The following is a 24,744-nucleotide window of genomic DNA, read 5'->3' as shown; positions in this document are numbered from 1 at the left end:
TAAAGAAACCCAGGTGGTCCAAATTTCCGGAGTTCCCCACTACGGCTGTTCCCCACTACGCCGTGACTTATATTCAGATCGTGATTTTCGCACGTAACATACCATAATCTAATCGAAGTTTAAACGTCGAAGCGATAACTAAAAGCGCAGCGACATCAAGCAAAAAATAAAAACAGTGATCGAGCTAGAACTGCAGCAAACAAAGCGCCATTGCTTACCTTCTCCGTCAAAAATCCGCGATCCACCGCAGCCGTCACTGTTGCTCGCGAAGCAGCACCGGAAACTAAGCGTGCGCCTGACGAGTTTTTGTATGTTTTAAGGCGCCCAACTACGCAACAGTTCTTGCAAGACATCTCTGAAGGCTGACAGAAGCGTTAAATCACGATCAAGAACGCAAACATGGTAGCACGCCCATAGACGCGGACGGGAGCAGTGCTCGCCCGAGCCCGCCTACGCTTCGCAGCCTTGGCGGCAGGCGGCGTTGTCGTTTCGCGCATGGCTTATTGAGTCTAGGAGCGCCGAGGGCTATTGGCTCAGTGTGTGCTGTGTTCCCGCCGAAGAGTTCGCGCTGAAGCGAGTCGCAGCTGCTGTTTTTCCTTGCTCCAGCGTTCTGACAGCGAGTGCCGGCGGTCATCGAGTGAGATGTGTTCAGTTTGAGTGTGCGCACGTAACAATGTTCTTGTTGATTTAGTTGGTAAGCGAATGTATAGAGCAATTTATGCAGCTGATAAAACGACTAAACCTATTTAGTGTATCTAATAATTTGCTCTATGGCAATGAATGCCTCGCGTATCAGGCGAAACTGTGACTTCTTTATTTTTTTAACTTTCTTTATCGTTTTCAGTACTACCAACTTTATTCTACGCTGATTTTTGTGGAGCAGGAGGTGCAATCACTTCATTAGCCGACTGATTTCGATAACGACGTAACCATCTCTTTTCTTGCCTTTCTTGATTTTTTTCCCTTTCGACGCTAGGTCACCGCAATTTCGCTGTGATCGAAGCTAAAGCGTTGAGACAAAAAGTAAGAAAAACAAGATACTAGCGTTACGTGTTCTAGGGCTTTCATTGGCCTTTTTTTGTCGTTTACAGCATGTCTGTATGTGTCCGTGTGTTGCGAAGGGCGGGGAGAGAGGCGAAACTGCGCGCAAATTGGCGGCTAATGACTGCGCTACGTCCGCTCCCCCGTCCATCATCTCTTCCCCTCCGCCGAGCCGCTCCAGTTTAGATTGTGCCACGTCATTGGCAAGAGTTAATTGGTTTTTCGGACACGCGGCACTAAGTGGCTGGGATCCCAGTCGCTCGTTGCGCTACAGCGGCCCGAGGGTACGAACGCGACGGTCTTCGTGGAGCGTCACCTCTATAGTGCGCCGCCCCTACCAACGAACACTGCTTGTCGTGTTAGCGGAGCAGTGCAACTTGCGGCGCGAACGCCGGGTCTTCGGCGCTCTGCGGGTGTTGGTTCGTTTGCAGACGCCGAGGTTGACCGGTCGAAGGTTAGAAATTCACCTTTACTCTAACAGCCATCGGTAGAGCAAGCAATGCTACCTGCTGCAGATAAGATTAAAAAAAAAGCATGCAGATCCAACGGACATGTTGGAATCTGTGTGAAGCGAAGCTATCGTGAAGTTGTTAATGATATAAATTTGCCCATTTAATTCCTGCGAATGTGGCGTAAAGGAACCTGGCACGTGCATGCGCTCTCCCGCATCCGTGCTATTCAATGTGAAAAACCTCATATATACGCGTGTATTTCGTAGTCTTTTCTTAATTATTTCAAATGCACCAGCCTCTTCTTGGCCAGTATACCCCGTTGCGGGCATGTGCCATGGCATCTATATCATACACATCATCAATACGCAGCAACCATCTCCAACAGCAGGGGTGCTATATGCAGGATGCCCCGAGTTTGGCGAAACTCGGGATCTTCACGAGCCTCTAGGGTGCTATCGGAGATGGTTGTTCGGCACGTTCGTTCGGTTACCGGCGCGCGCGATTGGCCTACTCCGCGCCGACGTCGCCAGCCGCGGGGCGCCGCCCAGTTTTTGGTGACGTCAAAATGACGACACGCTCCTGTCAATCATCCGCCCACCGAGCATTTCGTCCGAACGCGACGGGAGTTGAGAAGTTTGGAGCGATCATACGGCTTCGCATGGCGCGTCTGGTGGATTGGATTGGATCCAACAGGCGGCCTTTTCGGCTGCGGAATGGCACGTTTGAATGGCGCTTCCGTCGGAAACTTAGGTTGTTGCGCTGGCGTTTCTAGAGGAAGGAGGAGAGCAGGTGGCGGTGCGAAACGCGTTTGAAGAAATGGCAGAAAGTAAATTCCGGCATATTTAGCGCCAGCAAACAAGGATGTAAGGGAGACGGCAACACAATGCGCATTGTGTTGTCGTCTCCCTTACGTCCTTCTTTGCTAGCGCTAAATATGCTTTCAATTTACCAACACGCCCAAGAAATGGCAAATTCCGGCGTCGTTTTTGTTTCTCGAAACAAATAATTCGTTGGCTGTACAGAGAAATCGACAACATCATCGCTGCCAGCGAGCCACTGGGATGTTGTCGCTGCCTCTTGAAAAGTGCGCCACTCTTCCCGTCGTTTTTTTTCCTTTTCCTTCTCACTGTGCGCGACACCACCTAGGGACGACGCAAAGATCCTAATAGTTATAAATTGCAGTAGTCACACGTACCACTATTTGAAAACGTGTTTGGGCTTGAGAAGAAAAAATACATTTTTTTAGATAAAGATTTCATTCAATTGGAAGACGAGAAACATTTGGCTTTGTAGTATACTGTTTGCAAGCAGACGACAAACGACGGAGGTAAACTTCCGGGGAGGTCACCGCTTCCTGATTGGCTGCTCTCTCCGCCCCGCTGTCACAAATTTTGCATTCTACAACTTTGTGACGTTGCAGCAACTGAACAGAACGCGTATCGAACAAAATATCTCCGATCGTGCCCCTGATGACACCCCAAGATGACAGCACAAATGGTACCGAGACACAGTTTATCTTTCGACAAGCCTCCAGTTTCATTGGTTTATCTAGATTCATTCTGTGTGGCTATCATTCCTTGGGCGTTGCCTTCTGGGCGGTCGACAAACTGGGGCTCACGTGATCATACCGTTGCTGCATGGTCGTGCCTTCTTTCACTTGTTTGTCGTTCCACCGAGTGCATTACATGCACAAGCACGTTATAAAACAAATGCATTTAGTACAATATTATTAGTTTTTTAACGTGGTTTAGAAGCATTTTAAAGCTTACAAGATGTACACTGAATGTGTATTAGACTAATTTGCAACTTAGTACGCTTCGCATTATGCCGCGAGGGAACGCTGTGGTGGCGTCATCACATCCATTCATCGAGCGAGCATGGCAACTAAACATCGAAGAGGCCCAGTGTAAACAAACTCCTACAACGAGCTTGCAGTGCGCGATGTAGTGATCAGGCTCAACGATGACCACTATTTCTTGGATAGTTCTATTCCTCCGTGAGGAATCTTTCCATGCACCCCGTAAGACTGCCAATAGCTTCGGCGATTTTATAGATCGCAACGCGCACCTACTGTTCACGGCGCAATGCTGAAGAAACAACTTGTCCAGTGCTGCCTCTGCGAGTGCGCTGAGTTCCTCCACTCTGCGTGACTGCGAGCGTCGCGAATATTACATAGTGTGTGCAAAAGGAAGACAGCCTATATAGCTACGATGCGACAAGGAGGTGGTGCCGACGATGGATCTCGCTACCAACACAGTGAAGGAGACATCTACAAACTGCAGATAAGTATATTTCTATTGTCTCATATTTAGCATAATTACAGTGTACGGATTAAGTCACTTTCGTAGTAACGAACTGAATGTGCAGCAGTTTAAGAAAGGCATTGCGAACCAGGCACGTACCCAGGAATTTTTTTCGGGGGGGCCCACCACCTCCGTCATCATCATCATCATCATCATCATCATCATCATCATCGTCGTCGTCGTCGTCGTCGTCGTCGTCGTCATCATCATCATCATCAGCCTGTTTTATGTCCACTGCAGGACGAAGGCCTCTCCCTGCGATCTCCAATTACCCCTGTCCTGCACCAACCGATTCCAACTAGCGCCCGCGAATTTCCTAATTTCGTCGCTCCACCTAATGTTTTGTCGTCCTCGATTGCGTTTTCCTTCTCTTGGTACCCATTCTGTAACCCTAATGGTCCAACGGTTATCTAACCGGCGCATTACATGACATGCCCAGCTACATTTATTCCTCTTGATGTCAAAAAGAATATCGTCTATAGCCATTCGATCTCTGATCCAAACCACTCTCTTTCTCTCTTAACGTTATGCCTAGCAATCTTCGTTCGATCGCTCTTTGCGTGGTCCTTAACTTGCTCTCAAGTCTCTGCCCCATATGCACTGGCAAAATGCACTGGGAAATGCACTGGCAAATGCATTGGCACTGGACATATTGCACTGGAAGAATGCACTGATTGCACACCTTACTTTTCGATAGTAATGGTAAGCTTCCAGTCAGGAGCTGAAAGTGTCTGCCGTATGCGATCCAACCTATTTTTATTGTTCTGTGAATTTCCTTCTCATGATCAGGCTTCCCTCTGATTAATTGACCTAGGTAAACGTATTCCTTCACAGTCTCTAGTGGCCGACTGACCATCCTGATCTCTTGTTCCTTTGCCCGGCTATTTATCATTATCTTCATCTTCTGCATAATAATATTCAACATCACTCTTACACTCTCTCTGTTAAGGTCTCCAATCATTAGTTGTAACTTGTCTGCATTGTTGTTGAATAGAACAATGTCATCGGCAAACCGAAGGTTGCTCAGATATTTGCCGTCGATCTTTACTCCTAAGCCTTCCCAGTTTAATAGCTTGAATTCTTCTAAGCACGCAGAAAATAGCTTTAGAGAAATTGTGTCTCCCTGTCTGACCCCTTTCTCCATAGGTATCTCCCTGCTTTTCTTGTGTAGAATTAAGGTAGCTGTAGAACCTCGTAGATATTCTAACGCGAAAGACGAATCAGTAAGACGAGAAACTATTTACAGATTATATTTACAACGGCTGCAGCGCTGACCGGTTAGATTCACAACGCGAGTCCAGTTCGTTCTTCCTTCTCTTTTCTGGAGTGATGGCGCCTACGCGCCTCGTTCAAACAAACAGATACCTCACGCATGTAGCAATATTTTCTAAGCTTTTTACGTAAGCGTTCTGTACTCCTTGATTACGTAGTGCCTCTACGATTGCTGGTATCTCTACTGAATCAAATGCCTTTTCGTAATCTATATAAGCCACATAGAGAGGCTTATTGTACTCTGCAGATTTCGCGATAACCTGGTTGATGACATGGATGTGATCCATTGTAAAGTATCTCTACCTGAAGCCAGCCTGTTCCTTTGGTTGACAAAATCCAGTGTTAACCTTATTCTATTGGAGATTATTTTGGTAAATATTTTATATAATACTGGGAGCAAGGTAATGGTCGTATAATTGTTCAATTCCTTAACGTCTCCTTTTTTTTTGTGGATTAGTATAATGTCTGCATTCTTCCAGTTTTCTGGGACCCTTGCAGTCGATAGACACTTCGTATAAAGAGCCGCCAGTTTTCCAAGCATTATGTCTCCTCCATCTTTGATTAAATCGACTGTTATTCCACCTTATCCTGCCGCTCTTCATCGTTTCATGTCTTGCAGGGCCCTTCTGACATCATCGCTAGTTATAGGAGAGTTTCTGTATCCTGTTCATTACTGTTTCTAAGTGAACTATCGGGACTCCTTTGGGTACTGTATACAGGTCAGCTTAGAATTTCTCCACTGCTTTTACTATATCTTCGAGATTGCTGATGATATTAGCCTTCTTATCTTTTAGTGCATACATCATAGTTTGTCCTATTCCAGGTTTCTTTTTTACTGATTTCAGGCTTCGTTCATTTTTTACGGCTTCTTCAGTCTTTCTCATGTTATAGTTTCGAATATCAGTTATTTTCGCCTTGTTGATCAGTTTTGACAGTTCCGCGAATTGCGTAACGCTGTGTGGCCGCCAGTCCCATATAACCGCGTAGAGCGCAGGACTCTGCGATTCTAGACGTACTTCGCCCACTGCGAAAGGTTAGAAAAACACCCACATAAGCACAGCAGAGAAGTGGCTACGTGAGGCGGTTCGACCGATAATTGTAGAAGCGTCATTCAAAACAAGTAATCGTTCTCCACTTCCGGCGGCCTTTCCTCTACTTCCTTTTTAAATAAAAAGATGTTGATTCATAAATATTTTCATAAACAACGTTTAACTTTTTTTTATTATTCGCTTTTGCTTGCAGTTTGGTTGTTGCCTTGGCTCTCCCTTAGTAGATCGCTTAATTTCTCAACTCCTTGCAATTTTTGTTTCCAGTTGCCAATTTTACACGAAGAGTGCTATACAGTTAGGGAAAAACAGACGAGGTAACGGGCGACAGTCATCTTGCTTATGGGTTTAAGGGTTATTGCAGGGTTTCATGATGGACGCTCTTTCACATTATTTTATTTCCCACCTTATCTAACCCATATCACGTGTATGTGGTTCCGGGCATCTGCCAGCGTCGGGGTGAGCCGTAACTCAAGGAAACAATGAAGCAAAGGGATAAGTTAAACGTAATTGACGTTTCCTCCGGACGCAACTCGTTCCATGAGAGTACAGACCAGCTGAGTAACAGCCGCATCCCTCTTATGGTCCCAGGATCAGCCTAAACGAAGACGGTTGAACTAACAAAAGCAACAGCTATGCGCGTGACGGTTGAATAGATGGTGACAACTGAACGCATCTCGAGTTAATCGCGCGGGTGCGGAATCTACGAGAAAACCGTCCGTCACATTACAAGAAATGCCGATAACTACCACCATCTAAAAGGAGTGAAAAAGGCAGCATAACGCTGACCGATGAAGAGCTGCGAAGTCTCAACATTGATCTGGCGGCGCTTTAGGAATGTGTGAAGAGTGGTGGCGTGGGTGGGGAGGGGGGGGGGGGGGGGTATGCCACTTGATTTCGGGGGGGGCCCGGGCCCCCCCGGGCCCCCCCATGGGTCGCACTGGGTACGCTGGCACTCGCTGGGACTCACTGGGACACCAGTGAGAACGCTGGATAAGAGCTGGGTCACACTGGAAGAGACGCTGGTTCCACTGCCATGACGCTGGGGCGCACTGGTTTGTGCTGTACAGGCGCTGGTTCTCGCTGTAGTTCGCTGGTTCGCACTGGAAACTGCGCTGGTTGTGTTTGTGCCGCGCTGGTTCCATACGCATGGACGAGCGCTGCTGAATATTTAATACTTCATTTATACAATTTTATCGCTTGGTACTAGTCTCTTGTCCTAAATAACGCTATATCTTGGGGTTATAAAACCCTATTTCGTGTCCCAGCTTGGAATAAAGGTGCGTGAGCTGCCCATGTTTATTCATGCGCACTTGAAACTGAAAATCACTTTCGCTTTTTTTATTTTCCCTTTGGACTTGGCGGATAGCTAAATTCTTGAACGAAACCACGTAAACGCAGAGGACGCCGCGTTTTTAAGTAGTTCGCACGTAACGTACGACTGGGAATTGTCGCAGTGTTGTAGAGTGGACATGAAATGCAGAAGTCGTTCAGACGCGCGACGGACCCCGAGTTCGAAGGTTATCGCTGAATGATATTATCGCACCGATAACAAAGCTGAAGTGATTCGTGCGCTTCCACTTTCCCTATTGTACTGAAGAAAGTTTTGAGGCTAAAATACGCACTTCTTAGCTTTCGCCAGCTACCCGCGCCGAGATCGGTCCCCACCGAAGCTTAGGCCTAGCGTATCAGCCGAGTCCGTCCTCACGCTATCGGCGCGTCTAGGCTCAGGTATCAAGAAATATAACAAGGATAAATCACTCTATATTTAAGCTTTCGCATCGGTGTTCTTAAATAAACAATTTTTTCATGTGTACAGTGTCAGCACAAGAAGCGATGACCGCTGATGTGACGCGTCATAAACACAGGTATATGCGCTATCGCCGAAGGCTCCCAGCACTAGCCTGCGCTTCTCTGACGAAGATATATGACTAGACAGGCGTGTTGACTGAAAGGCATCACTGAACTAAGGAAACGTTGCACATCCTTTACGTGAAGAACAAGAAACGGCTATCGAAATCGGCAGAAACAGCCCATACACCGTCCCGGGTCGGCGGTTCATTTAGGACTTTTTTCGGAGGTAAAATAGCGATCGCAAGTGAAAATCGACGTTCTGGCACTTCCAATCATAGTGCTGAATACGGACAGCAACCTTTTCTTTCTGGTACAGGCGTGAGTTTTAGTTGCTGGGCGATAGCGCATCAACCATGCATGTACAAGACGTAGCTTTGCGAAACAAACTGCTTCTCGTCTGTGACATGGTAAATTACGCTCCTGCTCCCGTCTGCTGGCGTGGCGTAGTGGTAAGGTGTTGGGCTTCGGATCTGTAGGTCGGACGGTCGAATCCTGGTCGTAGCAGTTTTATTTTTGCGTTTTTTTTTTCTTTTTTTATTGCACTAAAACGCTCCTTGTTGCTTTCTATATTAAAAAAAAATATATACGGCGTCCAGGCATCGCATATTTAACGCGCTAGAGCTGTTTTTGCGCGAGTAGCCAGTGCCTCCCAGCACGCTGCGCGATCCCAGCGCCCCAGCGCCCCAGCATCCAGCGCGCTGCACTGGGCCCATAATCAGGCGCACTGGGTCCCAGTGGCACTGGGTTTTGCAATAGGGATGCATGGCATCCAGTGGTGATGTCCGGTTGAAACAGTGGGCTGTAATTGAATTTCTCACTGCGGATGGTTCTGCGCTCTTCAACATTCATTGCCATCTGAAAGCAGTTTACGGGGATGCCTGTGTTGAAATCAGCACTGTGCGTAGGTGGGCAAGTACTGAGAAACATCAAAATCCAGCCGCATCAAATGTCCAGGATCAGCACCGAACTGGACAGCCCACAATGGCTTCTTATGAGGATCATCAACATCAGGCAGACGAGTTGAATCGGGTCAATTGTAGGACCAAGCAACACCAGATTGCAGCAACACTCGCTATTTCCATTGGTTCAGTGAACCACATAATTAAAAACCTCCTGGGTTACAAGAATTGAACTTGTTGGCTATGCTTCGACTTTTTCATGTCAGTCGTCAGTTACCGTGACACCCTACAAGCGCAAGTCTTCTTGTAACGCAGGTCTTTAATGATGTGGTTCACTGAGGCAATGGAAATGGCGAGTGTTGCAATCTGGTGTTGCTTGATCCTGCGATTGCACCGAGTCAACTCATCTGCTGATGTTCATGACCCTCATCAGAAGCCATTGTGGGCCATCCATTTCGGTGCTGATCCGGGAGATTTGATGTGGTAGGATTTTGGTCTTTCACAGTCCTTGCCCACCTCTGCACAGTGCTGACGTCAACACAGGCATTCCTGTAAACTGCAGTCAAATGGCCATGAATGTTGATATGCGCACAACCTTCCACAGTCAGAAATTCAATTACAGCCTGTTGTTTCAACTGGACGTCACCACTGGATGTCATGAATTGCTCGATTACTCTGGAACGAGAAGAGATAGGAAGGCGAGGCAAGTGACATTCGATAGCTTAAGCATAAGTGCATCAATGATAAAAAGTTCAAAATGTTTGCTATAATATTGGCAAAGTAGTGGACTTGGAGGCGATAATTTCTGAATTGCCCTCATATAGTTGTGTAGCCTGTCTCTCCTACATTCATGATGTGGCAGATTAAATGCCTTATTCTTTCGAAATAACGATTTCCTGGAAGTAAGCACTATCTGTGCTTGTTTTCTTTAACCTGCTCTTCATGTGATCTTGAAATATTAAAGTGAATGATGCAGGGAAGCGCTGCTAGTCATGTTTCGTGTACTTTTCCTGACATTAAATTGCAACAAATCATTTTGCAGGTAGAAAAGAAGCAGATGGCTACAGTGATCAATGAAGAAATGGTTTCATCTATGATGGCTCACCTTAGGACATTGGAATGGAGCTACAAAAAGGCATCATCATCCTCGCCTGTGCCCTGGAACTTTGGTTTGAATGAGACTGTTCTTCAATGTAGAACGGCCGCAAGACTTGTTACCACAAGGCATAGTGCAAGCTCAAAATATTGTACAGGAGGCTAGAATAAATGACCCTCCATGCAGTCACTCTGTATCTGTGATAAATGGGACCATTTCACGCAGAACACTCACAAGTGATAATGTGTTTTCTCTCAAAGTTGCTATGCAGTGCGTTTGTAAACACATTACCTATTGTATGCACACCATACATAACATTTCTGTGTGCTAGCCTAACTGTAGACTTAGAAACAAACAATGAAGTGCATATGTACCCGCTTCCACATGCCGTACTTCAAGGGCTATTATATTGCTCATTACACCCGATAGGTGAAGGGGTAATATATTCCTGATCACACCCTTACACCCCATGGGTCGAAGGGTAATATGTTGTTCAAAACACCCTCAAGGGATAGGGTGTTATTGGAATATAGAATAACCATCATAAGGGTGTAATTCCCTATAAAACCCAGCTTTTTCAAGGGTGCTAGGGGGTTAGTTATAGACACCGAAAAAAACCCTTAGGGGTGTAAATTATTTTACAGTGCAGGGTACGTGCCTGTTGCGAACCAATGAGTGTTCGTGCTTTTACATGCACGTGGGCCCGCGAAAGTATGGAAAAGATGAAGGTAACCTTCACCAACTTGGTGAGATAACAGAAATTCATGCGTGACATTAAGCCCGCAGAATCCAGGGAAGCCTATCTTTATCCCGACGAAATATCAAAAGCAGGTAAATATAAAGCATATGAAGCAGGAAACTTATACAAAAATTTCATGGGCTGAACAGCACATGGAAAGCATTACCGAATCCTTAAAAAATTTTCAGAATCATTGCATTCTACCGGTTATGCAACATGGGACATAAAGCTGGAGGTTAACAAAGAAACTTGATAAGTCGAGGACTCTGCAGAAAGCGAAGTAACAAAAATCGTTGGAGATATCATTAAGGCAAGAAGACAGTGGCATAGTAAACCGTGGCAACTGATATGCTAGTTGAGGTTAAGAAAAAAAAAATGGAATCGGCAGGCATGCCATGCACGTATTCATTCACTTGCTGCCAATTCATAACAGGTGATTACATAAGCGTGACAGAATGGACGTCAAGGAGAGAGAACTACAGCCGAGGATGGTAGAAAATTGCGTAATGGGACAAAAATATCATGTTTGTAGGCATAGGATGCAATCAGCTCGTATAAGACGGGATTGCAGGGTGAGGAATTTGTTTTGCAGTCAACAAAAATAGGTTTGTGGTGCTGACCGCAGAGACTCGTGAAAGTGCGGGGACACCTTGGCTGCTGGCACACTAATCAACAAGACAATTGGCTCTGAAAAAGACAACTCCAGTTTGAAAAATAAAGCAACGTTGTCCTGACACATTGTTTTAATAAGCATACTACACTAAAGGCTTCCACAGTTAGTTAAGGGCACTTAGTACCAATAGTGTAACAAGCATTTTTCTTTGTAAATAATGGTTTATATGCCGTTCATTCATTCCAATAATCCACTTTTTTTGCAGCAAGACATTCTGCTGCTGGAGGCACTCAACCGCCTGGTGGCAGTAGGTGAGCGCCAGGCACGTGCTGTTGAAAGTGTGACAGAGGTCCAGAGGCCTGCTCTGCAACAGTAGTATCTGTGCCCTCACTGCTCTCCAGTCGAGCCCCAAAAGACGCCTTATAAAGGAGCTTTCAGTTTATTATTTTGTTTATTATTAAAGAGCATGAATAAAATTGTTGCAGTAGACATTGTGCTGTGCATATTAGGACACCTGTGACATGCACTTGGTGTCTCTTCAATATGGGCAAAAACCGTATGACAACCTGTGCACTCTTGGACCATATAAATGAAAAATTCACTAATGCAGCATACACGTCATTACGCTGTTTGTTCTTTCTATGTCCAAGAATACAGTGCGTGTTGATTAACCACAAGATGAACGGTGTGTGTAATTCACAATGAAATGACAGGAAACTCTAATACAAACGTGCCATTACATGCATGTTCGATACTACATATACTTTAACAATGTCATATATTTGCATGCACTAATTTTCACACTGCTTAAGCCCTTGCATAGCTCACTTCTGATGTATCCATTTCATAGGCCAAATAGTCGTATACTTTGTCCTTTTGCGCTATATGAAAAGCGGCATCCTCTACAGTCGGATACAACTTCAGAAGACAGGAGAGGGGGGCCCCGCCCAGATGACCAAAGCGCAGCAGCCAATTGCCTCCACGTCTAAAGAAATAGTCCCTCTCCAACGAGCGGGTATTAGTGCGTCCGGCGGCACGATGTCAGTCTAGAGTGCATGCCCATTCGTGCAGGCTTGCGTTGACCTGCTTTAAAGTGCAGATTTCACGGCCTCCTAAAGTTGTATCCAACTATAGAATCATGTAATGCCTTGCACCAGTTGCATAGACTACAGCAACTTGAAAGCACACAATGATCAGGAACAGAAATCTATAAAGGCATCCAAGCAAAGCTGGCTGGCCACACTTTCATTATGAGGGGCTGTAAAAACATCTCGCCAAATATTCCCATGACGTCCTTGAAAAAAAGGTGGTGTTTGGCACTTCTTTAGAATCAAAAACAGATTACAGTGAATGTTGTGTACTACGTCAAAATAAACTGAGCTTGGTTATCTGCACATCATGTAACGGAAGCTTGTGCTTCACATAGGAATCAAACTGTTCTGTCCAGAACAATTTTGAGGCCGGTATGGCACCTATTATGTCAACAGTGTCAATATACAAATTACACTTTTCACAGGCCATTGATTTCACCATTATTTCTGTATGACGGTTCTTTCAATCAGTGCTTGTATTACATGAGCAAGTGGATTTTAAAGCAAAGCTTTGTTTGCAAATCTTCAGACTTCCATAATTGTGTAGTGAGGCACTGGCATGTTGCCAAATAGCTCACACTTTTCGGTCATGCACCAAAGAAGCCCAATGCTCTATTTGAAGTTGGATTGCACAATTCAATGGCATTTCTCTTCTTTGTGTCCCTTCGAATTGTTGTGCAATTCAACTTCAGGCTTCTATACCAATACACCCAGTCTTCAACCTCACCAATGCTCTAGTTATTAGGCCTCAATGGCGCACATCTTTGAAATGTCCCAACACAAATTAGTTCTCCGAAAAATCACAAGTGTGAAATTTTGCAGCACAGGTGTATGCACGTGCCACATTCTTTACCACAAAACTCACAGGAATCAAAGGGGCAAGCATTAACAAGTCTTACTGCTGCCGTTACCATCATCCCCATGACACCAATGGAAAGAGAGTGCCACGTTTCAGTAAAGGGAGTGCCGGAGGGAAAGGTGCGACAGCGAGGCTTACAATAAAAATAGCGGTTACAAGACATGTTCAATGCCAAAATATGCTGCATGTCGCCCATCCTACTTTGGCATTGCGGCAAGCTTTTACTCGTTTGGGCATATCACGTTTTGTGTAATCATTGATCTAAAGCTGTATAAAAGGTCTATTTGCTCTGCAATCTTTATTTTTGTCATGGCGGGTTAAAGACCCACCTTTCATTGGCATCTGCACCACATTTCTCCAGATATGTAATTTTACCTTGGTGGTTCATGACACCTTCAAGCACACCGAGTTCTGCAGAGCATTGGATCTGCATTGTTCTACTGCTTAAGAATTAGAGCCCCATTTAGACACAAAAATATAGGATTTATGCATGCAGAATAACGGTGCCCCCACCCCCCCCAAAAAAAGAAAGATACACTGAACCTCTGGCACGTCCATCAACAGTGAACAGAGCAATCTGAAGTATTTTCTTCATGCAAGCCAACATACTAAGATTCTCAATGCATTTTCAATTCGCCACAAAAGCATAGGCACAACCGGCTTGACGCAACATCCACATCTCGCGCTGCAACGAATTATGCAATGCCTCGCTGTTTCATAGTGCGGCCGATAGGTGACGCATGACCAAAGTTCAGCATTATGCGTACTAAGTAACTTTACCAATGAAGAACCCCAAGTTCTTTATGACATTAGCATTCATAGGTTAATTCACATAATTTGTGATATCCATTCATCAACTTATACTTAATTAACCTTTTTCCCAAAAAAGTGAGCCATTTGGAAGGCACCCTGACAAACAAGTAGAACAATCGGCAAAAAGTCATCAACCAGCGAAAAAGTCAGCATCATAGCCGCATGTGAGACGTCGCTAAGACAAAATTTAAGTTGGCTATACAGAAGTGACAAATTTGGCAATATGGCGTGTCTAGACATTGCCTCAATGCTAATAACAGTAACGCTAACATTGAAGGCGCCTTAATTCCTACGTACGTTCCGTCGACACACCCGACTACGTTCGTGATGTTCCCGCGAAGTAGGAAGCATTCTTTTATATATGCCCGCTCAGCCGCAGTCTTCGGGAAAGCTAGCCTACTGCTTACGTACTGCCGCATCGATAAGAGCGTCAGACACATCTCTAACATAGCGCACTGCACACAGCCAACGCACTGATGTCTTCGACAGGCGAAAATGACGCTTAAACTCCACGTCGGTCATGAAGGTGGACAGATCCAGACGGTCATACTGACGCTTGCTGCCGCCGGATGCAATGACACAGGCTGCTGCTGCCGCCGCCATGTTCCCGAGTTGAACTCGGAGGGGATTTCGCGATGTACGAGTTTAGCACGAGTTCACCTGTCAATCAAAATCAGAGGTCACACCTCGCGCGAGGCATGTAACGCTTGTGCGCGCGCCCACTACAGTTGGACCACGCCCAACTTCCGGCAACACCGACGCGGTGTCGAGCTGAGAGGCATCAACAATCTTGACCGCCGACATAAAACACGCACAACGCACTGTCATCGGTGATATACTGAGCACCACTATCAAAAACAAAGCATTGACTGTCGCTGGCTTATGCATACATCTTCTCGGGCTGAGATGACCCCACAACATGGTTTCATTGCCTGCATTGTGGCGACGTAGCGCACAGTAAATAATTATCGGCACGTCACTGTAGCTGCTTACAAGGCGTCGATGCGCCGAGGGGGACGACGATGCTGAGGAGTGCGTATCGCAGCAGTCGTTTGAGATGGCTGCTCTGTTATAGGTGATGTATCGGAGCCACAGCATCGTAAACATGATCAGCGTCCGAGAATCGCTCGCTCTTCTAGACCCAGTGCAATGCCATTTCTTCATCACAAGCACTGCACACTCAACAGTTGCAACTCCTTTCTCCGTTCTAAGTCTCATTTCATAGCTGCACACAAGAGCCCTCACCTGCCAAAATACGATTGCTGCGGTGTCTTACGATATCCATCTGCGATCGCTGCTGGCTCCAGCAGAGGTAATCCGTAAGCACCTTGGACTGCACAACACACACACTCAAATACTGCGTACACGCGCACAGCGGCACCATCACTGGGCAAGCGATGACTAGCGATGATTTGTGTCGCTGGGAATTACGCACTTTTTCGCAATGTATCGCAGAGGCTTCGCGCACAAAGATAAACTGGTACATTTTCACTGAACTGCGTCACTACGGGCCACGCTACGGGCCCTAAAATAACGTACCGCCATTTTGCAGCGACAGCCGTTGCTCCGATATCTATGTGGTGAAGCAGCGGCCTTAATTGCCTAGTGAAGCGCCTGCGATGAACAGCCGTACCGCGGTGCTGCGTTTGTATTCCCCTAATAGAAAAGAGTGGTCACGACCCTCCATGAGTCATGAGTGACATTTTTGAGAATAGCACTGCAGCGCACCTAGGCGACTTCTCACCGCATAAAGTTTCTCAATACATTACCTAGCGAGAAATGTGGCGCTGCTGTGCTGTGGTATGCATGGGAATGCCGGTATGTTGTGACTTCAGATTGGCATCGTTCTCGTAGAGACAGGACACTTCGAAGACGCGCTTGCCAAGTACCATTCCGTCTGTCACAATGATCCATTTTCTACTAAAAAGCACATGAAAAGCTGTTTTAGCTTTATTATTACGCGAAAACATGTTTTGTTTAACTATGAGAACTTGTTATTGCGTGTACGACTACATGCAATGCCTCCTTTACTAGATGCCTGCCGCGTTGTCCAGTAGCTCGATTCCGGGCCCTCTCCATTTTAACTCCTCCGCGAAAAGGCAACGAGCGCCTCTCATGGCAAACAACAGCAACTTGCAATCACTAGCTGCGGCCTCTGAGATTAACATGGCATCTGTCACCGTCTCGGAGGCCCGCGATAACGCGTGCTAACAGACGCCCACGCATATAACGCGCCGACGGATGCATTCAGCCGCCGCTGCCACATCCGCCGGAAGTTGAAAAGGCAACGAGCACAGCCTCACGGAATTTATGCTGAACTAACTTGCACTAAGGGAACCGCCGCTACAATGGGAAAGCGAGCAACGCGGCAGGCATCTAGTAAAGGAGGCACTGCTACGTGTTACGTAAAAAGTAACAGCGGGCCGCTAAAGTTGGAGGACAGACGACAAGGTTCGCGCTCGCTTTGAAATAGTTGGTCGTCTGTTCTTGCTTTTCTTCGCTTGGTTATGCATTGTGGGCGAGTACAGATGTAATATGCGTGAATGGAAACATTTTATGATGATTTTACTTCGAGAACGCGTTATTTGCATAGCCATATCCACGTTTTAGACGAAGCCTCTTACAACACCAGCCAACACGAGCCTCGCAGACACATATACCGTCATCCCCATGACGGCACGGTGCCCCCTTAAGAAACTCCCATAGACGGTGGCGCCAGATTACCCTCTAGGTGTTATAGTGAGAAACTGTATGTCTCACCGTATGAACTCCCTCGTGCGTGCGACCCTCTTCAATGTATCCGCTTTTAAGCTTGCGCCTCACTGTCGCCACTCGCGGCAAGAAGTGTACCCTGTTCGCATTCGATGGAGGTTAGAAAGATAGTGCCCGAAAGAGGAGGCACGCCCTTGACGCGCCCGGGAAAGGCATGGCAAGCGGCTCACGGCAAGTGGGCAGGCAGACAGCGGGACAGTCACGGTATTGCTAAGTTGCGATAATCCGTTGATAACAATACGCGGCGCTGGCGCGTTTCGTTGTGCAGCCTTCTGAGCTTGAAACGTGGATGCAGCGTGCCGCGCAGGGTGTGCTCGTGTTGTCATACGCGGCTTTTTGCCTACATATTTTTTTGCCTGCACCTTCGGTGCGTTCCGCGCTATCTCCGTTCACTGACTGCCGTCGAGCAAACTCGGGTAAAACTCGGGTGAACGAGAAACTCGGCGCATCCTGCATAGCACCCCTAGTCAGCGTTGTTATGGTGGCTAAAAGGGGAGGTGGGAACATCGCGGCAGAAAGCGCGCGGCGCCTAGTGTACCGGTAAACCACGACGACGGTAGACGGCGTTCGCGCGGCTTCTTATATGTCTGTTTTTGGGCGGCAAAGCAGTAGCTCCCTGTTGTGATGCGGGATTTCTTGTCTCGGCGTGTGCTGTCTTGTCAGTTTGGTTAAAACAACTTCTATGCACTTTAATTAAGACAGAAGCGATTATAGATAAACCTTTAAAACGCCAAACACATGGGTGTTGACCTGGGTGTAAGCTCGTGCAAGCCGTTGTTCGGGTCTGTTAAGGTACTCGGAGAAAGTAATGCTGTAGCACGCGAAATGCTCTTGCGTCATTTGTCGGGAGGGCGATATGTGTATCAGTGGTATCTGTGTTTGAACGCATTTGGTTGTCTTCATTGTGCGCATGCCAGACAATATGGGTGGAAGTTTCTTTTTGACTTTCTGGATTTAATTAACTAATTAGCAAATTGATATTCAATAATTAGTAATTTAGTAATTCTTAGTCAGTAAATATTGAGCGGTTAATTTATTACGTAACCTGCTCTGTAGCCGAAGGAATTTCTGATTCCACGCATTTTTGCCATTAACTCTCTCTTACTGGTTAAAAGGTTCCAGGATGCACCTGCTTCACCTGTCTGTGAGTCGGTGTCACCAAACCAGGAAAACTCATTGCGTGAAAGCGACGTGTACGCGCTAAAGATGCATTAATATGCCATACAAAACAGGATTTTTTCTGAATAGCCGGATACTGCCCCGTTCCGAAGGGAATAGAAGATGGCTGCCGCCCATCGCTCAGGCACTGGTTACTCGCACCTGCCAGAGGGCATGGGTTTGTTAAGGTATAACACAGCTCGCAAAAAAAGAAAAAATCTAAAATAGCTGAAATTTACGTAATTCGTAGCTTGTCTACTCCCGATTCTCGATTTTGTCAAATCTTGCCCATGGTTGTTTTGAAGGATCAACACCGCATCGGAAGGCCTTCAAATTGAGTGTATTGCTCGAAAAATTTTCACTCTGTAAAGGCCATGTTGAAGTGTAACTGGTTTATGTACATGTCAAGTCTGTCTTTCTCGACATTAACGAAATGACATACCATCCGATAATACATGCTTGAGAATAGAAGGGTTTTAATAGGGGTATTTCGTTCCCCTTTGCCAAGTCGTACTATAGAAGCACTTATTCGAATGTATGGGGGCAGCTCATATGCATAATATCAGAAATTTGTATATATAAACAGGGTATTATCACAATTTATGCACTTCAAGTCACACACACAAAAAAATACCAGTTTATTGTTTCGAGCCTACTTTACTGTTTTGCCTCAGAAAGACATTCAATATGCTCTGCGAGGAACGCGAAATTGCTGTGGCATATTATTTTATTGTACATCACTGGATACAGTAGATAAGCGTTATTAAAGCTCAGACGAAATTGATAGCACAATGTATATAATCAGGCACATAGCATTCTATGGCACCTTCTTAATTCATGCCTTTATTTACTGCACAAAAGCTGTTCCACTTAAATAATATACTAGTCCATACTTAAAAATTATACTACAATAATCAATCAATCAATCAATCAATCAATCAATCATTCGATCAAATGTTTATTATAGTGCCCAGGAACAGCTAGAGAGCCTTCGTACTGGTGCACTTAAAAAGCAATGTGAGACAAAATGTACAGAAAACGTGAATGTGGTAGACCACGTATGTAAATAATTCATCTCAGAAGTAACTCATATTCACAGCTTGCTATTAATAACTTCAGTGTATCTATGTCAGGTGTCTTAAGCTTAGTTTCAAACTTAGATTTTAAGAAGGGTTACGTTTCTGATAACATTCCTAATTCCTTTCTCATACGGTATGCTTTCTGGTCCAGCAGGTTCCTTACAGTGATATTTAATAAATCCTTGCAAACAAGTACCGTTCCATCAGCATGGGAAGTTGCGAAAGTTATTTATTTGCACAAGCCTAGGAGTAAACAAGACCTATCGAACTACCGACCAGTTTCCTTAGCCTCTAGTTGCAGTAAACTTTTAGAACAAGTCGTCTGCAAACATATTATTGAGTTTCTTGAGGCCAACAATATTTTAACAGTCTTCCAGCATGGATATCGCAGTGGCCTGAGCACCATTATGCAAATATCTGAATTTGCTCATGACATCTGCCACGCACTTGACTTAAGCTTTCAAATCGACGCAATATTCGTAGATTTTTCCAAGGCCTTTGACATAGCTGTACATTCCAAGCTTTTGCATAAACTAAATAGTATTTTAAGTAATCCTGGACGAGTTACCTGGATCTCTAGTTTTCTCTCAGATAGGTCGCAATACGTTTGTTTCGATTCTTCAAAATCACCTATGGTGGCCATTACCTCTGGTGTTCCGCGAAGTTCTGTTTTAGGCCCGCTTCCCTTGCTCGCCGTACATAAATCACCTACCTAAGAACGTGCTATTAACTTAAATCCGTCTTTAGCCGATGACTGCGCTATCTATCACACAATTACCAGTCATGAAGATCACGTTATTCTGACTAAAGCATTTTCCAACTTTTGTACTTGGTTTAACGAGTGGCAGATTAACATCAATTTTCGAAAAACTGTCTCTGTGTCCTTCGCCACACGTACTACGCAATTGCGTGTTCCTTATTGCTTGAATGGTACTCCTCTATTAAACGGTTCTATAAGTGCCTTGGAATTCGATTCACACACGATTTATCCTCGTCCAAATATATTGAAGCAACCTGTTGTAAAGCTCTAGTACGTCTAGGTTACCTAAGGCGTTCTCTGCGCTCAGCCCCTAAAGATACAAAGCTGCTCAGTTATAAAACCCCAGTGCGGCCAATCTAGGATTACGGGTGTGCCATTCAGAATCCATACCTGAATCCGACATAAAAAAAAAAAATCGAATTCGCCCCTCCCCCCCCCCCCAAAAAAAAAAAAGGTATCGGAATTATATGCCGGCGTTACGACAAGGACTTCTACTCGTCTGCTAACCTTCCCTCCGTGAACCTCTCTTCGCTGGTAGAGCAGCGTAATGTAGAAAGTCTTCAACTGTTTTACACCACTGTTAAGTCCTAAGGTTGCTCATCCTTGGAGTACTTTAAGTTTGCTAAATCGCCTAGCACACGGAATTTTCACCCTCCAATTGTAACGCCCCTGTATGCCCGTACTGACAAATTCAAATATAGTTTTTTTCCCAATTCATTGAATTATGGAACCAGCTTTCCACTAACACAAGAAAACTGACGCTTGATAATTTTGTTAAGGCAATGACTGATTGATGCCCGTGATTCCTAGGACCATGTATTATACACTATGTTTATATGGATACCCTGAATTATGAAGAAATCTCACGTATCCTCCATTGGCTTGAAACAGCTCACGCTGTCCCATATATTTACGTTATATAGTGGAAGCGTACAAGTATATACCTATGGCTCTGTCACGCCATCTGCCACAACGGCCGCATTTGTCATCCCACAACTTGGAATTACTCGACGTTTTCGATTAGACCACAAATCGACATCTACGGCTGCGGAACTTGCGGGAATACGGGAGGCTGTCCGTTTTCTGAGAACGCAGACCCCTCATAAATGGACGGTATTGTGCGATGCCAAATCAGCGCTACAGGCGCTAAAATGCTATTTAAAGAAAGGACCATACTACCTGCTTGCGCTGGAAATCGTCGAACCTCATCACAATGCCGAGTTAAGTGGTCACGTGATCACCTTTCAATGGGTGCTTAGTCATTGTGGTGTTTTTGGCAATGAACTCACTGACAGTGAGGCAAAATCGGCCTCTTCTTCCTCTGATGAAGTACGGATTGCCTACTCACGACCTGACACCAACTCCATGATCAAGGCACTCATGCAGGACCTTACAAAGGCTTACAGAGTCCACGATGACAACATTCATCATCATCATCAGTCTGGTTACGCCCACTGCAGAGCAAAGACCTCTCCCATATTTCTCCAACAACCCCGGTCATGTACTAATTGTGGCCATGCCGTCCCTGCAAACTTCTTAATCTCATCCGCCCACCTAACTTTCTGCCGTCCCCTGCTACGCTTCCCTTCCCTTGGAATCCAGTCCGTAACCCTTAATGACCATCGGTTATCTTCCCTCCTCATTACATGTCCTGCCCATGCCCATTTCTTTTTCTTGATTTCAACTAAGATGTCATTAACTCGCGTTTGTTCCCTCACCCAATCTGCTCTTTTCTTATGCCTTAACGTTACACCTATCATTCTTCTTTCCATAGCTCGTTGCGTCGTCCTCAATTTAAGTGGAACCCTTTTCGTAAGCTTCCAGGTTTCTGCCCCGTACGTAAGTACTGGTAAGACACAGCTGTTATAAACTTTCCTCTTGAGGGATAATGGCAGCCTGCTGTTCATGATCTGAGAATGCTTGCAAAACGCACACCAGCCCATTCTTATTCTTCTGATTATTTCAGTCTCATGATACGGATACGAAGTCACTACCTGCCTTAAGTAGATGTATTCCCTTACCACTTCCAGTGCCTCACTACCTATCGTAAACTGCTGTTCTCTTCCGAGACTGTTAAACATTACTTTAGTTTTCTGCAGATTAATTTTTAGACCCACTCTTCTGCTTTGCCTCTCCAGGTCAGTGAGCATGCATTGCAGTTGGTCCCCTTAGTTACTAAGCAAGGCAATATCATCAGCGAATCGCAAGTTACTAAGGTATTCTCCATTAACTCTTATCCCCATTTCTTCCCAATCCAGGATCTGAATACCTCCTGTAAACACGCTGTGAATAGCATTGGAGAGATCGTATCTCCCTGCCTGACGCCTTTGTTTATTGGGATTTTGTTGCTTTCTTTATGGAGGACTACGGTGGCTGTGGAGCGCTATAGATATCTTTCAGTATTTTTACATACGGCTCGTCTACACCCTGATTCCGTAATGCCTCCATGACTGCTGAGGTTTCGACAGAATCAAATGCTTTCTGGTAATCAATGAAAGCTATATATAAGGGTTGATTATATTCCGCACATTTCTCTATCACCTGATTGATAGTGTGAATATGATCTATTGTTGAGTAGCCTTTACGGAATCCTGCCTGGTCCTTTGCTTGACAGAAGTCTAAGGTGTTCCTGATTCTATTTGCGATTACCTTAGTAAATAGTTTGTAGGCAACAGACAGTAAGCTGATCGGTCTATAATTTTTCAAGTCTTTGGCGTCCCCTTTCTTATGGATTAGGATTATGTTAGCGTTTTTCCAAGATTCCGGTACGCTCGACGTTATGAGGCATTGCGTATACAGGGTGGCCAGTTTCTCTATAACAATCTGCCCACCATCCTTCAACAAATCTGCTGTTACCTGATCCTCCCCAGCTGCCTTCCCCCTTTGCATATCTCCCAAGGCTTTCTTTACTTCCTCCGGCGTTACCTGTGGGATTTCGAATTCCTCTAGACTATTTTCTGTTCCATTTTCGTCGTGGGTGCCACTGGTACTCTATAAATCTCTATGGAACTCCTCAGCCACTTCAACTATCTCATCCATATTAGTAATGATATTGCCGGCTTTGTCTCTTAACGCATACATCTGATTCTTGCCAATTCCTAGTTTCTTCTTCGCTGTTTTTAGGCTTCCCCCATTCCTGAGAGCATGTTCAATTCTATCCATATTATACTTACTTATGTCAGCTGTCTTACGCTTGTTGATTAACTTCGAAAGTTCTCCCAGTTCTATTCTAGCTGTAGGGTTAGATGCTTTCATACACTAGCGTTTCTTGATCAGATCTTTAGTCTCCTGCGATAGCTTACTGGTATCCTGTCTAACGAAGTTATCACCGACTTCTATTGCGCACTCCTTAATGATGCCCGTAAGATTGTTGTTCATTGCTTCAACACTAACGTCCTCTTCCTGAGTTAAAGCTGAATACCTGTTCTGTAGCTTGATCTGGACTTCCTCTATTTTCCCTCTTACCGCTAACTCATTGATCGGCTTCTTATGTACCAGTTTCTTCCGTTCGCTTCTCAGGTCTAGGCTAATTCGAGTTCTTACCATCCTGTGGTCACTGCAGCGCACCTTGCCGAGCACGTCCACATCCTGTATGATGCCAGGGTTAGCGCAGAGTATGAAGTCTATTTCATTGCTAGTCTCGCCGTTCGGGCTCCTCCACGTCCACTTTCGGCTATCCCGCTTGCGGAAGAAGGTATTCATTATCCTCATATTATTCTGTTCCGCAAACTCTACTAATAACTCCCCCCTGATATTCCTAGTGCCTATGCCATATTCTCCCACTGCCTTGTCTCCAGCCTGCTTCTTGCCTACCTTGGCATTGAAGTCGCCCATTAGTACAGTGTATTTAGTTTTCACTCTACCCATCACCGATTCGACGTCTTCATAGAAGCTTTCGACTTCCTGGTCATCATGACTGGATGTAGGGGCGTAGACCTGTACAATCTTCATTTTGTACCTCTTATTAAGTTTCACAGCGAGACCTGCCACCCTCTCGTTAATGCTATAGAATTCCTGTATGTTACCAGCTATATTCTTATTAATCAGGAATCCGACGCCTAGTTCTCTTCTCTCCGCTAAGCCTCGGTAGCACAGGACGTGCCCGCTTTTTAGCACTGTATATGCCTCTTTTGGCCGCCTTATTTCACTGAGCCCTATTATGTCCCATTTACTGCCCTCTAATTCCTCCAATAGTACTGCTAGACTCGCCTCACTAGATAACGTTCTAGCGTTAAACGTTGCCAGGTTCATATTCCAATGGCGGCCTGTCCGGAGCCAGTGATTCTTAGCACCCTCTGCTGCGTCGCAGGTCTGACCGCCGCCGTGGTCAGTTGCTTCACAGCTGCTGGGGACTGAGGGCCGGGGTTTGATTGTGTTGTTCATATAGGAGGTTGTGGCCAAGTACTGCACCAGGGTGGCCAATCCTGCTCTGGTGAGGGAGTGCGTTACCGGTTCTGGTCACCGGGGTCAGGCCACACTCCAGGCCTGTATATGCAATTTTATCAATACGCGGATTTTTTTTAATCCGGTGGAAAATTGCCGGCATCGGGATTCGAACCACGGACCTCTTGCACGCGAGGCGGGTGTTCTACCTCTACGCCACCGCTGCATTTGCTGACAACATTCACAGATGCCTAAATATGATCGACCCAGACGGCAAATTCTGTCTGCCCCCGAAGCTTACACGGAGCAAAACATCATTGCTACACAGGATTCGGCTCGGCGTTGATTTCACCCGTCGCTACGCGCACCTCATCGGCCAATGGAACAGCCCTGATTGTGTACACTGCCAGATGCCTGAAACACTGCAACACGTACTGTGTGACTGCCCAGCATATATGCTGGAGCGAAGGACGTTAGAAAGTTTCCTAGCCAGCGTTGGAAGGAAACCACTGTG

General features: G+C 45.6%; 1 protein-coding gene across 2 annotated transcripts in view; it reads right to left on the bottom strand.

Moving 5' to 3' along the window:
* The window catches only part of LOC139052148 (cGMP-dependent protein kinase, isozyme 1-like), a 455,731-nt gene that overhangs the window by 311,134 nt on the left and 119,853 nt on the right, over window positions 1-24,744 (bottom strand). Inside the window, exon 1 of one of the 2 annotated variants that reach the window (XM_070529240.1) lies at window positions 219-306. The exons of the other annotated variant lie outside the window; for it this stretch is intronic. The gene's annotated coding sequence lies outside the window, so the exon portion shown is untranslated. Of the gene's footprint in view, window positions 1-218; window positions 307-24,744 lie in introns of those variants that run through there. 2 annotated transcript variants of the gene reach the window in all.

The sequence above is a fragment of the Dermacentor albipictus genome, unplaced genomic scaffold, assembly GCF_038994185.2.
Source record: "Dermacentor albipictus isolate Rhodes 1998 colony unplaced genomic scaffold, USDA_Dalb.pri_finalv2 scaffold_19, whole genome shotgun sequence".
NCBI lineage: Eukaryota > Metazoa > Arthropoda > Arachnida > Ixodida > Ixodidae > Dermacentor > Dermacentor albipictus.
The sequence above is the reverse complement of the archived record's forward strand: the minus strand, read 5'-3'. Positions and strand labels throughout refer to the sequence as shown.